Source organism: Xylocopa sonorina, chromosome 3 (assembly GCF_050948175.1).
Source record: "Xylocopa sonorina isolate GNS202 chromosome 3, iyXylSono1_principal, whole genome shotgun sequence".
Classification (NCBI taxonomy): Eukaryota; Metazoa; Arthropoda; class Insecta; order Hymenoptera; family Apidae; genus Xylocopa; species Xylocopa sonorina.
In genome coordinates this window covers 11,797,532-11,810,124 of record NC_135195.1, presented here as the reverse complement: position 1 = coordinate 11,810,124, position 12,593 = coordinate 11,797,532, and the positions used below count along the sequence as shown (strand labels likewise).

Sequence of the window (12,593 nt, the reverse complement as noted above, 5' to 3'; positions counted from 1 at the left end):
CACCCTTCGATCGGCCATCTCAGAGCCCCGTCGATGACAATTGGTTCAGACGGAATCCGTGAAATCCGTCCAGCAGCCTCCCCGGATCGAGCCTGGTGTAAAAGCGTCCTAGAATATCCCCCCTGGCGGCAGTGCGCGCGGTTTGATTTACGCGCCGCAAAAGACGGGTATCACGTTTTCGATAGGCGGATTTCCCGATAATGGCAGGCGGATCTACATGATCCTGGCACCACGTGGGAATACGAATCCGGACATTATCCTGGCGGGCCGTGGCTCCTCGGTAACCCCTCGAATGGATGCGCGTTCCGCTGCATGGGTCGCGCCTACGTGATCGGGATCCGTCGAGCCTGGCCCGTTTCTGTACACCTGCCTAGAGCGGCACCCCTTCTTCAGCTTAACAACGGAGCCGTCGATCGTCGACGTATCTTAGGTTACCCTTGTTAAGAAGAATTGTCGAGTAAAATGTTTACTGGTAAGTCAAAGGTGGATAACATCGAGGCGACGCTCGACGAGAACTCGTACGAGACCTCTTGGTATGGCGAACCGGAAGATGGCTCGCTTTTATTGGATAAAATATGGCGAACCGAACGCGACGCAGTTTACGTTCGAACGATAAGCGGGAATAAAATTATACGCGGTGGCTGTAAGCCCCGCGACGTTAATCCTGTCACGGTGGAGCGCCGTAAAAGATTACGACTACGTGCTGAGAAACGATCGCCACTTTCTCGCTCGCGTAAGGCGACTCGTATGCAAACAACGCGCGCACCGGATATTCGCCTTCTGTCGACGGGCAACGAAGAAAGGAAACGTTATCCACTTTCCTCGGACGGTACGGTAAACGCGATCGAGTGGAAGGATCGTTCAAGGCCACCTCTCTTCCATCAAGCTTCTTAGAATCCAGCTCTGAAATTCATTGGATCATTAATTCGAACATGGTTCGATACGCGAAACTCTCGAAAGTCTTGGATGCATTTCCGTTCGATCGAACCAATATGTATCCTGCTAGAGATACACGGTGGAAGGAATACCAAGACCCAAAACGAAATGGAGTCAACTTGAAACTTCTGTCTCTACGAGTATTCTACGCCAATACCATGCGATTGAAGCAGAGCATCGAGATCGTCAAATTGTTTCGCGCGTCGCCAAAAAACAACTGACCTTGAACGTTCTCCACTTATACCCACTTCTTACCAGTACAGAATCACGGCACGCAACGAAATGGAAGCTTCATCAGAGAATCGATCGTAAAAGGAACAAAAGGGGAACGTGAGTCGCGATATCGTAAAATCGTGGCGAGGCGGGCTTCCGATTTTTATCCTGATCGTAAAGGACCATACGTCAAGAGCCTGTAGAGGCGTATATACGTTAGACGGGACGAGCAACGAAAGCGAGAGAAGCTGGTAGAAAGGAAAGGTTAATAGATAGCGAGATGGAACAGGCTGGCGAAGGTATTTCGCAGTACGTTCCTAGGGCAGAACCGAGTTATTACCTTCCTTTATTACCGCTACGTTCGTACGTGTATCGAATACGCACTTCGTTCCTCGGTTCGTATGCTTCGAAGGATTTTATTTGCCAGCCGGTTGCTTGATCCTCCTGGAGGATGGGGCAGATTCGCGGTTATCTTCGGTAACGACGATTTCCAGCCAGGACGCGGAACATTTTTCAAGAGCAACCGCACCAGCCGTACGTTCGCCCGGATTTTTATCGCCAGACGCGAAATGAAACTTTCGTCCGCCCGTTTGTCCGAATAAACAGGCGAGCTTAACAGAGGCATCGATCGAAACGCGTAATTGGACGGTTACTACAGGCCGGGCGAAATCAAAGACGCCTCGAGTCAAAGTGGTCAGCGACTACAAGCGATGGCGCGTCCAAGTTTCCGGCGAGAGACTGTCTCGCCTCCGTGTAATTAAACTTCCCAGTTCTTGGAAGGTAACGTGGGTCGGGTAAACACCGACCAGCATCATCTTGCTAACGCCTTTCAACGGCGAGGACGAAGTTCTTCGTCGCGTCACGTACCCAACGAAGGGATACGTTTCCGCGTCGCTGGTCGCCATGATTAGTAGGGATGAGAGTGTACGTCAAATAGAATCGATACGACGCGATAAATGTGCGAACGTTTGTACAGCATGCAAACGCATACATTGGTATCATCGTACAATCGAAAGCCATTAGTACAATCGGTTCCAGTTTTCAGCGTCCACTCGGTTGTTATAAAACACAAAAGGGAGCGAACGCTCGTATCTGTCAGATTATATATACACGCACACCTTTTGGACTTGCACGTCGAAAGCAGTGCGCCACAAAGTCTGTTCGCTAGCAGAAGAGGACAAGAATAATGAAATCACCTTTCACCGGTTCGCCAGCTACCTCCACCCTCACTGGCGCTACTTGCAGGATTGGACACGAGCTTGTATAATTCAAGCACCTCGCAGACACGTAGAATAAAACATCATCTCAGCGAGTAATTTTATGAGTGGCATTCATATCCCACGAAAGTTTCACATTGGAACCGACTCATGGGTACATATTGAACCTGATCCCGGTTCTGCGGGAGAACACGGCCCGTCCCGTAATTCGAGCATGAATTTTTAAATACGCGTGAAACATTTGCGAGCGGCTCGTTTGCCGGTAGTCTCCTGCAAACGAGATAATTTTCATTTTTTCGCCGGGTCGACCTTGTTAATGTTTGAACCGCTCGTCTCCGGTCGTGTAACGCGCGAAGCATGTACGGGAAAACGTTCGCGGATGGATATTTTCAAAGAGTGATTACTGCGCTTTCAGGCGGGAAAAGTTGACTGCCGCGATGAACGAGCCGGCGGCGAGTTTCACGCTTCAATTTTGTAATTCGTCGGGAAATTTACAGCGTTCGAAAACGCGCGGCGTCTCGTAAATATTTATTTAGGTTGTGGTCGCGGACGTTGAAAAAATAAATTCGCGGAATAGGATTGAAAAACCCCGGGTGCATTCGATGCGGCGATAGTTCACCGTTCGTTGTTAATTGAAGCGTAATTGATGACGCGTTCCGAGCTGAAGGATATTGTTTGCAGTCCGTACAATAATACACGCTGCTATTATGTTCGAAACTGTAATATACGCGTGATCCATTTATAGCAATAATTTATTGATGCAGATTGTTAGAACCCACCGAAGGTGTAATTGCAATTTAACTGCTGTTTCGATATATACGACCATTGCGTAGCTAGCAGTTTACAGAGGGGTTGATTTGATTTTGATCGTGGCTCGAATAAATCTATCAAAAGTAATTGCATTTTACGTGCAAAAATATTCGAAGAATATCAGAAATTATTTGAAAAATTTCCATTACAACTCGACGCTTGTAAGCTGCTGGAGAAAACGTACAGCGACGCTCCAAACAAGAGAACCATCTATGCGTTAACACTAACGTTCATTCTGCCAGAGGAACTACGAATCATGCGCTGCGCATAGTACTCGAATACAGTGTCCTTTCAATTCCTCCGAACCAGTCGGATGACTCGATAACAGGAGCCAATGGAAACGCGGTGGAATTGGCGTCAGCGAAAGCTATCCCGGCAATTCTAGCCGGAATAGGCCCGTTTCTCTGGTCTTTGAAAAGAGCGAGGCCAGTTGCATGCAGCCACCAGACAGATGAATGCTGCCGCACTAATGAGCCGTTAATGGTAAATAAATGGACCGGTAAGCGCGCCTGCATTGCGCCAACCCGTGGGACGCGACGTCAACCCCTACGTCACCATTGATTAATGAGCGCGCTTTGTCCCACCCGGGTCAATTACATGCAATTCAGCTTCCAGTTTCGCCCCGTTCCGTGTCACCCTGAATCTTCGATTCTACGTCCGTCTCGTCGACGTTACCGTCACTTTGATACCGCACCTCATGTTTGCTGGGACGATAGTTAGAGGAACTTCCTAGTTTGCCAGTTTGCTCTTGGTCGAGGTCGAAAAAGGGACCATTTCGTACTATCACGCGGAAGACACCTTTCTGCGAAGGGTGAAAGATTGGATCTCGAGTTTAACGGTGATAACTTTTGTAAGGCAGAGTTGACACTTCTTTGAAAGAGTGTTGTATGAAATAAGTGGTTTTGTGTATTGGAAATGTTAATATTTTACAGAGAAAAACATTTTTTATCCACGAATTCTCGCAGCGACGCACGATTGTCAATACTACTTCGTACGCTCGCCACGTCGGAATAATGCGCGTGTATTCCACTTGCCGGTGGCTTATTCTATTGTTCGTTCTACTGAAGTTTCTCTCCTTCGCGTGGGCAGACTGTAACGATGCCCGTGAAATGCAGCACGCTACTGATGAAACTCTGACTAATTATAATTACGAACTCTACCTGCTCGTTCTGCAAAATAATAATATAAATTTATGAAACTCCATTTCTGCCAATCAAGACACCGTGAACGACAAGTCTCCTTTCGAACTTCTACCCAATGAAATGCGTCCGCGGAACTCAACAACGCCGTCGCTAGAATTACCCAACGAATGAATCAGATCTCTCGCGTTACAAAGGGGACGCCTCGAAGAAGTTTTCTCAAGAAACCGCCCGCATGGCGCAACGGACGATAAATAATACGAAACTTCTGAAACCGCGGAGGCAACAAAAGAATCGACCAGGTTCGTCGCGAATTTATCGACCGACTTCGAGGATGCTTCTGCGAAAGTTTCTGCGACTGCGGCGACGTTCACAAAGGATCCTGGCTCCCAAGACCGGTCAACGAAGCTCTTCGACAAAACCGCCCGTGGAACCGTGTATCGATTGCGGACATCCGAATAAGCTTGTGGCTAGATCCAGAGAAATGAGTTTCTCGATGCACGCGCCCAGCGTTGTGTACGATAAGAAGGAGGAAGAGGACCGGAAGTGACGAGGGAGAAGAACCAGGACCAACGCGCGTTGCGCTCGACGGGTTCGCCAAGCGATGTTCTGCTTCGTTGTAAATCTACCCCCCATAGATTCGATTACAGTCGATTTTTCTCGGTCAGCTGAGTCGAGGTGATTCGATTGACATAGATGATGAATGAGCTGCGTTGTTCGTTGAGTTTATATTAAAATTTGAGACTTTCGTGCGTCTATCTATCGGTTATATAGTAATAGTAATGATAAGAAGAAAAAAGGAAAAAGATGAAGAGGAATTAAGAAGAGCCGTCTAAACTGAGGTGGCTGACAAATGATATGTATACGATACTATTTAATGCTCCATTTATAACACAACGAGATTTGGAAGTTTGGAATACTGCCCGCCAATTCGGTTCACACGTCCACTGGAACGATATATATAAATAACTTGTCCGAAGGGGAAAGCATAAATCAGAGGAGAAAAGCAGGAGTTTCTATTCACCCGCTACCTTATCCTCGAAAAAACAGAAACCTTCGGCTATAATTTTTCTTACATCACCTCTACATATTTTACGCGGCCCCATAATTCTTCCCGTTGTTAGTTCCGCGGTTAGCTTCGCACGCTCCGCCTTTACCAAGATCCCATATACCCACGCCCATGTATCCACGATGCGTTCCACCCGATAGAGGCTTTATACGGTTTTCGGACGATTTTATAGTCCGGTATAAAAACGTTGCGTAAATATAAAACGCGCGGATCGTAACGAATGTTGCGCATTTCGCGTCGAGGTTAAGACGCCCGCGTCAGGAGTCGCAACTGTTAACTGCTGTTTTATAATTTAAACGCAAATAAGTCGTCGTTTCAGTTTCTTACCAAATATCGTTTCGTGAAATTTCTCATCGAACGCAGTCTTGCAGACCTCTTTCGAAATCCACTCGGTTAACTAGGCCCCCATGCACGAAAGATAAGTACGAGACGGAATCGATATGACGGAGATACATTCGGCGCGTTGGAATTCTTACGAGCGGGCATAAATCAGGCCGCGAGCAAGCGGCACACGTTTCTTGTCGATTCTTATACAGAAAGCTCGAAAGCTCCGCCATTTGTTCCAGAAGCTCTCCTCTTAATACACCGTTTTTTCATTTCTATCTCGGGTAAATAGACCGTGCGGCCTCCATCTTCCCGAACAAAGTGTATTTGTCACGGTTTTGAATTCCCCTGGAGGGTATACGAGGTTGGTGAGGTTTTATAAATATGGATGAGTCGAGTGGATCCTTTGGCATTTGACTCTTCGAGGGCATACAAGAAATGCATGAAAACGGAAATCTTAATCTTGAATTAAAACAAGAGTTTCATTCTGGATGGTATCTATTTTCCACGTGCGCTGCTTCGAGAATAGAACCTCCTCTCGCCTCTCGCGACACCAATACCAGCTCCCAAAAATTTCACCCACGATGGCGAACCACCCGTGCAGACGGAGCGCGGAGATCTCGTCGACCTCGAAATCCAGCGGGCGATCGACGAGCCATTTTCCTCGTCTAGTCTCGGGAGAAAATCTGTCGCGCGAATTTCACGGCTGCCGGTTCGATCGGCTCGACGTTCCCACGGCGATTTCACGTCGCGAAACTTTGATGGCTGCCACGCCTAGCGCGCGGGACACCGAACGATAACTTGTCCAGGATCCATCCTTCAGCGATGGCGCCACGGCGCGCCGCAGCTGAGCCAGTTCTATACCGGTGCAGTTTGTTTTATCGAATTTCCACCGGCACCGTACACCGTATGGCTTCGAGGCAGGCTTTCCATTGAGCGATATTACTTTTTCCTTGGCGAGAGCCGGGGTCCGCGCCCGCAGAGACGGCACGGCGAAATGAAAAGAAAATAAAAGTAACGGGCGCGGGTGACCTGGCCGCTGAAACCACCGCCTACGATACTTCCTTTTCACCCGTTTAACTTTACCGCTAACTCTGTTACCTGGCGAAATGCGTCGCGCGTACCTCGACCCAGGGAAATTTCAGTGCTGTACCGTTCGATTCTGTACGAGTGGATTTCTTGTACCAAGGATCATGGCGATCGAGAATGGAACAAGGTTGGTACGATTGACAGATTGGCTGTGGACCATAATTTTGTTACGTTCGCGTGCAAGCTTGATGCAATCTGTTGATAGTATAGGAAGGGTGTAATTCGCACGAAGATTTAATTATTGGATAGTTGTAGGTAATTGTAATATAAACAATTACGAGCGTAATGAAATTCTGCTTCCAGTGGGGAAAGGAAAAACCGTTCGCTGGGGTGGCTGTGAAAAGCGCAACGTTCGTTACGATAGGAATAAACGAGCGTGACGTTGAATACCTACCTGTGTCAGAGAGATATGACAGAGGAGTTTTTGCCATAGCGCGAGACGGTTTAAAAATTACAGTATCAAGTACCTCCGGTCTCATTTCGCAGTCGGGAATCTGCATCCTCCGTGGGATGAAAATCCCATTAACGGGCAAAATTACGGGTTTAATTCGAGAATAAAACTGGTCCAGCCCGCGTGCAAGAGGGGCACGTTGCGACGCGGAATGTATTTTAATTCAAACTTTCACGCATAAATATATCGATTACGCGTTTACCGCCAGACGCCATTAACGGAAAGAGGCGGCGTAAAATTCATCTGTTTATTAAGAAAGTTATCGTTACCCACTACCGCTCTCGATGAGAACGGTAAAAACCGTGTCGCGTAAAAATATTTTATAATATCACAGAATAAATTTAAAAGAAACAAACCTAAAACTCGGAAGGAGATATACGCAGAATAAACGTGCGAGGGTTGGATGAAAATTGCGGGGAAAAGGGAAGAGTCGATCACGATGCTCGTAGAGGAGGGGCTACAACAGAAACGAGGAAATGTATCGTGCAAATGCATTTCGTTGTCGCTGAACAGCGCGACGCGAGCAGGCCTTTGATCGAGCATCGGTGCTTCATTAAATCGGATCCGGTGTTTGCCATTACACGGACACTTCGCGAGCGATTTCCATTGTAAAACGCGATAATCGGCGGTGCCTACGTGCGACAACGTCGCCGTTCATTATTAATCCCCGCGCCGACGCCGTGTAATATTCCACGCAATAAACGGATCAGCGTCCGACCGTTGAGGGTTGGTCCAGCGCGCGTTGGATTATCCTGACCGTACACGAGCGTACACGAGCGAGGGGTGGGCTGGCTGACGTTTTCGAAAATCGCTACATTTTCCAGGAGGCCACGATTTTCATTTGCCCGCCGGCGGTCCGACGACGACCACGGCGACGTACGCCGATATAATCTGTCCGCGGACGGCGAGGAACACGCGGATTATGCGTTATTAATTTTAATGGAATCCCCCTGCAGCGGTAACGAAATGCTGCTAACTCCGCGGTGCCACGTGCTCCGAATCGCCGCCATCGATGCTTCTTCTTTGTCGCTCGTCCGCTGTTTATTGTCCTCGCGAGGTTTAGGGAGAGTGGTAACGATAGGGGTTGTCGCTTTCTCTTCGAGAACCTTGTAAAAGTTGTATTAACTCGTTGGTGAAATATGTAAATAGTGACAATTGAAACATTTATGGTCGAGTGTTTTTTTTTCAGATTCTCAATCCAGTATTGACAACTTTTACGTTTTAATCGAATGGTTACCAATCTGGTTCAGTTTCCCACAGATGAATAACAATGAACGCAGCAGAGCTGTTTGCAAGACGTAAAGTAAATCGTAGACACATTGTCATAAGTATTACTCTGAAGCTTCATTCGCGAGACACCAGCAACGAAATCTACGTATATATACTTGCGAATTCTCTCATGACAGATGCTTTCCAAAGGGAGATGTAGAAATACACGAAAACAGTATAATCCAGTATTGCTACGTGTTAAAGTTACAGGATCCTGATGCTGTGCCGTTGCAAATCATGTCTCGGAAATTTACCCGACACCGACGCGGTTTGATCGATTAATTCTGATCGCTGCCTCGAAATACGAAACCCAGCCGTTTGTACGCGGATGGGAATGCACGCACCATCCATGCTCCAAACATTTTCTTTCGAATACGAACACCCCAACTCCACAATTTTCTATTCTCCTCCTCTCGATGTTATCCCCTTATTTTCGACCAGCCCACGCTTAAACAGAGCGGGTTGTGAAATAGAGGGCCCCTTGGTGCACATCCCTCGCAGTTTTAAAATCCGTACATCAGCCAGAGGCGTTTGCCTCGAAGAGAGACGAATATTGGAGGCATTATCGGTCGAGGGGGCGAGCACTATCGCCGGACCATCGTACAGCGACGCTTAGAATAGGCTGTCCGAAGGCAATGGATGCGATGGAAAGAGACTTGGCGGAGGACATGTATAATGCATACGGATGCTTGATCCGTGACCCCTACCGGTTTCTTCCAGCGACCCTTCCGTTCGACCTTACTACCTCGCTACTCGACCGGGTTTATCGTCTAACCGACTATTTTTTTTTTTTTCTTTGGTTTCGACTAAATATTTAAAGGCTTTTATCTCCCTTCGACCGGCGCACAGATGCGTCGTACCGTTCAGCGAGCTCGTAAAAGGCTCGTACAGTCTGGAGAACGGCGCTCGTTGTCCTCCTTCGAGCAACGAAGTGTTCCACCGATAAATGCCGTACCCTACTGGTTGACAGAGCGAAGGTGAGACTTGTAACGCGTACGCTCGAGCAAATAAACGCAAAGGGGATCGAGAGGAATAACGATATACGCTGGCGTGAAATGGAATTTCGCTGCTACCACGTGATTGCGACTCCTGTCGCAAGATCCACGAGTGGATAATGTCCAAGAACGGTACCAGGTTGGAGTTTGATTCCTTTTTTCGACGCATCGCACCGTGGATGGAGAGAGAGTGGGTTTGCCAGGAAGTAAGGAGGCACACGCTTCATTCCATCCATAGAAATTCAATATTGACGGAGCAGCGAAGTCTGACTCGATGCGATTCCGATAATGCCGCGGGCGTCCTCTTGTTTTTGGACTCTGGCAGGATATTTTGTAGGAAACGGATCTGCGCCTAGTTAACAGTAAACGAAACGTCTTAATGACGAGCAGAGATCGAGGGCTATTCGTCACGTTTTACATCGAAATTTCAGTTCGCAGAATCCGCGGGAACGTATTTACGATTCGTTAAAAACTTTCTTACGGCCCTAATAACTTCGATAATTCACTCCCTGGAAATGTCCGACAGAAAGTAATACATTAAAAGTCCGAGCCTGTTAAAATTTCCACGGGAAGTAGCGACTGCGCGAGGAATCTTTACATTATTCGAACGTAAAAATGCTCGTCAACGCGGTAGCGAAGCAAGGTAATAGCCACGGCACTTCTTAAAGCCGAGGAAGCAGTCGCGAGTGGTAGGGTCATTAAAAGTTTGCATTATTTAAACTTAAGAATGAATTACAAGGCCCTCGCGTCCCGACGGCGTCATTCAAAAGAACAAGAGAAGGCCGTAATGTCATTTCGCGCGTTCGCGCCTTACAGCTCGCGAGAATATCTTCAGAATATACCTAATTTGCAGTTTACGTCGGCGGAATATTAAAAATTCCCGGAATTTCCATAAAGATGAGATTTATCGGTCTTGGACTTCATCGATCGCGTGAATCTGTTTCCGTATTCCGCGTGGACGATCGTTTTGTCTGATCATGGACACGACGTTACACGCTACAGCGAGCGCTTTCTTCTTCTCGTTTCTTGCAACTTCATCAGGAGACGTTCTTTTCTTCCCAGCGATGTAATTACATTAATTCCTTGTTGCAACCGTGTTAATTCCAGTCGTGCGGCCACAAAGGAGAATACGGTAATTTTATGAAATATTTCCCGAACAACCGTAGAACAAAGTGGTAAATTAAATTTCTGGCTCGGTTCAGCTCGCCCTGCGTGCGCACAGCCTCGAGAAACCGTTGTTGCCGCCTTTTCTTATTCCCCAGACTGGCAATCTTTTCGCAACTGCCTTTTGTTCCTTACATCGCGTTACTAGCGCTCCTATTCTCTTTTCTCGATTTCCTCTCTTATACCCCTGCCACGTTTCTTCTTCTTACGTTCCCCTCCTTTTCTTCCTTTATTCCGTTACTTTGCAATACTGATCCCAGTATATACGTTCCACAACTTCGTTTCAAGGCGTAGGCAATGCCAGAGTGGAATTTTTAGAAAATCGTAGTCGTCTCTGGAAAAATCTTTCCCAGGCACAGCTTCTTCTCGACGCGAAAACGATCGATCGATGCGAGCCACGTTATCGTCTCGCAGCGAGCGACTGCGGCCAATCTAATTAACCAGCGTCCACGGGGAGCTTTGTGCATTGCAGCCTGCGTCAAAGTCGCGGACGACTGGTCACGATGAACCCAGGTTCACCCAGACGCCTGGCGTCGAGCAGGAAGATCCTTTTCGAGCCGATCGACGGGCACGAGCAATGAATACGAAATAGTTGCCACGCTCGAAGGATATAAGGGCAGGGGCAGCGGGCCGAGAGGCGAAACCTTTGGTCGCCTAAGCCGGTGGATGAAGAATGGCGGCATAATACATATTTCATCCATATTCATTCGACGATACCGTGGTTCAGAGCCACGTTCCAGCGGGAACAGCGGGTTGGCCCGCGAGGGGGTGGCGACGGTGGCGCGTGAACCTCGTTAAACTCTTCATAGGTGAAGGGTGGCCGATACACGTGGCGCTGGCTCGTATGCGCGGAATGTCGAACAGCGTGGAATCCAAGCCACGCTATTGAACATTGCGATGTCTCCGGTGTCACGGGCGTATATCGATTTCCGGGGCGATCGCCGGTTCGCCCACGCGGGAACAGGGATTTCCTGTCGGTGATTTATTTCGCTATTATAACCGCGCCGCGTGCTAGCCATCGATGGTTATTACACGCCTCCCAGCCACCCTTCCATGACTTTCTGGTCACCTTGCTTTTTCTTCCCGCAATTTCGAACTTGAAAGTATTTCGTTCGGAGAACTGCGAGATACTTGGGGTTCTTTTGCGCGTAGGAAAGTTTTTGGACTAGACGTATGTTAGATCGATGCATGTTAGACATCATTTACGAATTGTGAAGCGTCGTCAACACTTGTTCATTGAGAAACACTCAGCGTTGACTCATCAGTCCATTCAATTTCCCGAGTAGAATGGAAAACCAGCGAAGACTGAATGCGCAGGAGGCACTCCTCTTCCAGCACCCACCAGCGTTAAACAGAATTTCACAACCGACTTGGTCGTAATGTTCCTTATTATTCAGATTCCCGGATGTGAAATTACAGTCGGGGCCGTCTCGATAAAAACGCGTTAGTTTCGAATTAATTTGAAAACAACGGTAAGTTTCCGGTGGAGAGGAGAGCCGAGCGACGAAGAGGGCTGGGCTCGAAGGTACCCAATGGAAGTTATTATTCTTTGGAGCGGAGCGGTCCTAGCGGATCGCCCGACCATAAAAACTAATTTATCTCGAGGAAATGGAGACGCAGGACCGGCAGATGAGGTAGAGAATTGGCACGGTCGGATGGCCTTCGTCCTCTCGCCTTGAATGGCTCGTTCCTCGTAGGCAGTGTCCTTCGTAGCCGACGCTACCTGCCTAGGTATATCATTTTAAAGACACGCCACGAAATAAGTTTATAAGTAGTCTGCCGAGAGTTTCGTCAGACCCGTCGCGCTTCTCCCTAAGTAGTTGCCAACTACTTTGTGCCGCCCTGAGTCGAGTCACCCACCCGATACATTATGTAAGTGCGGGTACGTAATACTTCGCCTCTTCTTTCACCACCGCC

General features: G+C 48.1%; 1 protein-coding gene across 1 annotated transcript in view; it reads left to right on the top strand.

The window, feature by feature from the left end:
* Positions 1 to 11,838, top strand: part of LOC143422296 (trypsin-1-like) — a 279,262-nt gene extending 267,424 nt beyond the window's left edge. Inside the window, exon 6 of the mRNA XM_076892854.1 lies at positions 11,829 to 11,838. The gene's annotated coding sequence lies outside the window, so the exon portion shown is untranslated. The remainder of the gene's footprint in view (positions 1 to 11,828) is intronic.
* Positions 11,839 to 12,593: the final 755 nt, after the last annotated feature.